A 5,878-nucleotide genomic window follows, 5' to 3' on the forward strand; every position below is an offset into this window, starting at 1 on the left:
ATATTAGTGTGTTTTATCATTATACTCAGTTTGGTAATTTTAGTTAGTCATAACAAATATTATAGGCATTTTTTTATTTTTTGCTATTTATTTTTTCATTTCTACTTAGAACAAAATACTTATAGTTTTTTAGTGATTTCTTTTTTCTTTTAGGTCACAAAAATTATAAACTTTCTGCATTATTTATTTTCTTTTGTTTTTTGCTTTATTTTTTAATTCTTTTTGCTTTTAGTTTTAGAAAAATTATAAACTTTCTGTTAGTGCCATTAGTTTTCAAATTTGAAAACACTTTTTTAGTTTTTTTATTTTCTTTGTTGCTTTATTTATTTTATTTTGTTTCTACTTACAACAAAATACTTATTGTTGCTATTTTTATTTTTTTTTCAGTTTTTTGTTTTGTTTTTTGTATTATTTATTTTCTTTTGTTTTTTGCTTTATTTTTTAATTCTTTTTGCTTTTAGGTCAGCAAAATTATAAACTTTCTGTTAGTGCCATTAGTTTTAGAAAAATTATATTTTTTCTGTTAGTGCCATTAGTTTTCAAATTTGAATAGTTAAAATTTGAATTCTTTGAAATTTGTGATTAACTTTACTAAAAAATGAACATAGATGCACCTATAGAGAAAATTCGACCTAAATTCATAGTTTTCAAATGAACTCTGAAAAAGTTGGCATAGCTGTTGGGGAACGTAGCATAAATTCAAAATTTTCCTATGTGTCACCAAGATCTATCTATGGAGTCATCTAGCAACGAGGGAGGAGTGAATCTACATACCCTTGTAGATCGCGCGCGGAAGCGTTCAAGAGAACGGGGTTGATGGAGTCGTACTCGTCGTGATCCAAATCACCGATGATCCTAGCGCCGAACGGACGGCACCTCCGCGTTCAACACACGTACGGAGCAGCGACGTCTCCTCCTTCTTGATCCAGCAAGGGGGGAGGAGAGGTTGATGGAGATCCAGCACGACGGCGTGGTGGTGGAAGTAGCGGGATTCCAACAGCGGGATCTGGATACCCATGTTGGCTCCCACATGTTCCACGATGATCTCATCGGATGAACCACGATGTCAAGGACTTAATCAATCCCGTATGCAATTCCCTTTGTCTATCGGTATGATACTTGCCCGAGATTCGATCGTTGGTATCCCGATACCTTGTTCAATCTCGTTACCGGCAAGTCTCTTTACTCGTTCCGTAACACATCATCCCGTGATCAACTCCTTGATCACATTGTGCACATTATGATGATGTCCTACCGAGTGGGCCTAGAGATACCTCTCCGTTTACACGGAGTGACAAATCCCAGTCTCGATTCGTGCCAACCCAACAGACACTTTCGGAGATACCTGTAGTGTACCTTTATAGCCACCCAGTTACGTTGTGACGTTTGGCACACCCAAAGCACTCCTACGGTATCCGGGAGTTGCACAATCTCATGGTCTAAGGAAATGATACTTGACATTAGAAAAGCTTTAGCATACGAACTACATGATCTTGTGCTAGGCTTAGGATTGGGTCTTTGTCCATCACATCATTCTCCTAATGATGTGATCCCGTTATCAATGACATCCGATGTCCATGGTCAGGAAACTGTAACCATCTATTGATCAACGAGCTAGTCAACTAGAGGCTTACTAGGGACATGGTGTTGTCTATGTATCCACACATGTATCTGAGTTTCCTATCAATACAATTCTAGCATGGATAATAAACGATTATCATGAACAAGGAAATATAATAATAACTAATTTATTATTGCCTCTAGGGCATATTTCCAACAATAGCATACTCGTCTATTACAAAGTTGGCATGGTATCATCATAATAGTTGCGGGAGAAAGTCTTCACTTTTTCTTCGCTTGTGTCATTTGCTTATTGCGCCGTAACCATGGATAATCTTCATCGTTTATCAGGATGCTTGGGTCAGCCTTGACATTGAAGGGAGGAATTTCATGAAACTTTTCATAATCTTCAGACATGTCTGTCTTGCCCTCCACTCCCAGGATATCCCTTTTTCCTGAAAGAACTATGTGGCGCTTTGGCTCATCGTATGATGTATTCGCTTCCTTATCTTTTCTTTTTCTCGGTTTGGTAGACATGTCCTTCACATAGATAACCTGTGCCACATCATTGGCTAGGACGAACGGTTCGTCAGTGTACCCAAGATTTTTCAGATCCACTATTGTCATTCCGTACTGTGGATCTACCTGTACCCCGCCGCCTGACAGATTGACCCATTTGCACTTAAACAAAGGGACCTTAAAATCATGTCCGTAGTCAAGTTCCCATATGTCCACTATGTAACCATAATATGTGTCCTTTCCGCTCTCGGTTGCTGCATCAAAGCAGACACCGCTGTTTTGGTTGGTGCTCTTTTGATCTTGGACGATCGTGTAAAATGTATTCCCATTTATCTCATATCCTTTGTAAGTCAATACAGTCAAAGATGGTCCCCTGGACAACAAGTACAATTCATCACAAATAGTGTTGTCACCTCTGAGACGTGTTTCCAACCAACTGCTGAAAGTCCTGATGTGTTCACATGTAATCCAGTCGTCGCACTGCTCCGGGTGTTTGGAGCGCAGACTGTTCTTGTGTTCATCGATATACGGGGTCACCAAGGTAGAATTCTGTAGAACTGTGTAGTGTGCTTGAGACCAAGAATATCCGTCCCTACATATTATTGAGTCACTTCCAAGAGTGCCTTTTCCAGTCAGTCTCCCCTCATACCGCGATTTAGGGAGACCTATCTTCTTAATGCGAGGAATGAAGTCAACACAAAACCCGATAACATCCTCTGTTTGATGGCCCATGGAGATGCTTCCTTCTGGCCTAGCACGATTACAGACATATTTCTTTAGGACTCCCATGAACCTCTCAAAGGGGAACATATTGTGTAGAAATGCGGGCCCCAGGATGACAATCTCATCGACTAGATGAACTAGGACGTGCGTCATGATATTGAACAAGGATGGTGGGAACACCAGCCCAAAACTGACAAGACATTACGCCACATGACTCCTTAGCCTTGGTACGATTTCTGGATCGATCACCTTCTGAGAGATTGCATTGAGGAATGCACATAGCTTCACAATGGCTAATCGGATGTTTTCCGATAGAAGCCCCCTCAATGCAACTGGAAGCAGTTGCGTCATAATCACGTGGCAGTCATGAGACTTTAGGTTCTGAAACTTTTTCTCTGGCATATTTATTATTCCCTTTATATTCGACGAGAAGCCAGTTGTGACCTTCATACTGAGCAGGCATTCAAAGAAGATTTCTTTCTCTTCTTTCGTAAGAGCGTAGCTCGCAGGACCTTTATACTGCTTCGGAGGCATGCCGTCTTTTTCGTGCAAACGTTGCAGGTCCTCCCGCGCCTCAGGTGTATCTTTTGTCTTCCCATACACGCCCAAGAAGCCTAGCAAGTTCACGCAAAGGTTCTTTGTCACGTGCATCAGGTCGATTGAAGAGCGGACCTCTAGGTCTTTCCAGTAGGGTAGGTCCCAAAATATAGATTTCTTCTTCCACATGGGTGCGTGTCCCTCAGCGTCATTCGGAACAGCTAGTCCGCCGGGACCCTTTCCAAAGATTACGTGTAAATCATTGACCATAGCAAGTACGTGATCACCGGTACGCATGGCGGGCTTCTTCCGGTGATCTGCCTCGCCTTTGAAATGCTTGCCTTTCTTTCGACATTGATGGTTGGTCGGAAGAAATCGACGATGGCCCAGGTACACATTCTTCCTGCATTTGTCCAGGTATATACTTTCAGTGTCATCTAAACAGTGCGTGCATGCGTGGTATCCTTTGTTTGTCTGTCCTGAAAGGTTACTGAGAGCGGGCCAATCGTTGATGGTCATGAACAGCAACGCCTTTAGGTTAAATTCCTCCCGTCTGTGCTCATCCCACGTACGTACACCGTTTCCATTCCACAGCTGTAAAAGTTCTTCAACTAATGGCCTTAGGTACACATCAATGTCGTTGCCGGGTTGCTTAGGGCCTTGGATGAGAACTGGCATCATAATGAACTTCCGCTTCATGCACATCCAAGGAGGAAGGTTATACATACAAAGAGTCACGGGCCAGGTGCTGTGATTGCTGCTCTGCTCCCCGAAAGGATTAATGCCATCCGCGCGTAAAGCAAACCATACATTCCTTGGGTCCTTTGCAAACTCATCCCAGTACTTTCTCTCGATTTTTCTCCACTGCGACCCGTCAGCGGGTGCTCTCAATTTCCCGTCTTTCTTCCGGTCCTCACTGTGCCATCGCATCAACTTGGCATGCTCTTCGTTTCTGAACAAACGTTTCAACCGTGGTATTATAGGAGCATACCACATCACCTTCGCAAGAACCCTCTTCCTGGGGGGCTCGCCGTCAACATCACTAGGGTCATCTCGTCTGATCTTATACCGCAATGCACCGCATACCGGGCATGCGTTCAGATCCTTGTATGCACCGCGGTAGAGGATGCAGTCATTAGGGCATGCATGTATCTTCTGAAGGAAATATGCCCTAGAGGCAATAATAAAGTTATTATTTATTTTCTTATATCATGATAAATGTTTATTATTCATGCTAGAATTGTATTAACCGGAAACATAATACATGTGTGAATACATAGACAAACAGAGTGTCACTAGTATGCCTCTACTTGACTAGCTCGTTGATCAAAGATGGTTATGTTTCCTAACCATAGACATGAGTTGTCATTTGATTAACGGGATCACATCATTAGGAGAATGATGTGATTGGCTTGACCCATTCCGTTAGCATAGCACTTGATCGTTTAGTTTGTTGCTATTTCTTTCTTCATGACTTATACATGTTCCTATGACTATGAGATTATGCAACTCCCGTTTACCGGAGGAACATTTTGTGTGCTACCAAATGTCACAACGTAATTGGGTGATTATAAAGGTGCTCTATAGGTGTCTCCGAAGGTACTTCTTGGGTTGGCGTATTTCGAGATTAGGATTTGTCTCTCCGATTGTCGGAGAGGTATCTCTGGGCCCTCTCGGTAATGCACATCACTTAAGCCTTGCAAGCATTGCAACTAATGAGTTAGTTGAAGGATGGTGTATTACGGAACGAGTAAAGTGTCACGACCCTAGATCTGCTTGTAACTAGTTGCATGAAAGCATTCATGTCATCATGTTAAATTCAAGAAATTTGAAATGGGGATTGGTAAACCCTAGCACCAAATGAAATTCAAATAGGTTCAAATAAAATATTTTTCAATGACCCATAATGCCCTTTGGAAATGTTCGTGATTTATGATAAAGGTGAAAACCTCTGCCAAAAATGATGAACATATTTATAGGTCATTCCTGGATTTTCGAATTAAATCATAAAGTATTTGAATTTGAGCATTTAAATGCTATACATATTTTAAATGCTCAAATAATTCTGAAACTAAATGAGGGCTGTTGGAAATAATTTCACAAGTGCCCACAATTATTTTCAGAAATTTACCAAATGGTTTAGTACTTTTGCTAAATCAAAACAAAACAAAATAAATAGAAAACAGAAATAAAAAGAGAGAGACAGAGTTTACCTGGCCTTACCTGAAGCCGGCCCAGCTGGCAGCCCAGCCAACAGGCCCAGCCCACCAGCACCACCGTCCTCAAGCTCCTGCCAGGAGGACGCGCGCGCGTGGTCGCCGCGCGCACGCACGTGCCCGTGCCACCTCCACCTTGCCTGCGTGCCCCCTCGACGGCCTGGACGGCTCCAGACGACACCACGCAGCCCTCTCGACCCCTCTCACTCTCCCCCGGCCTCATCCCCTCCTCTGGCTCTCTCCCTCGCACCACCCGAACGCGCCCGCCGCCGCCGACGTGCACCACCGCAGCCACCGCCTCCCCCTCGCTTCCCTGACTGGCT

The sequence above is a fragment of the Triticum dicoccoides genome, chromosome 2A, assembly GCF_002162155.2.
Source record: "Triticum dicoccoides isolate Atlit2015 ecotype Zavitan chromosome 2A, WEW_v2.0, whole genome shotgun sequence".
In the NCBI taxonomy this organism is placed as follows: Eukaryota; Viridiplantae; Streptophyta; class Magnoliopsida; order Poales; family Poaceae; genus Triticum; species Triticum dicoccoides.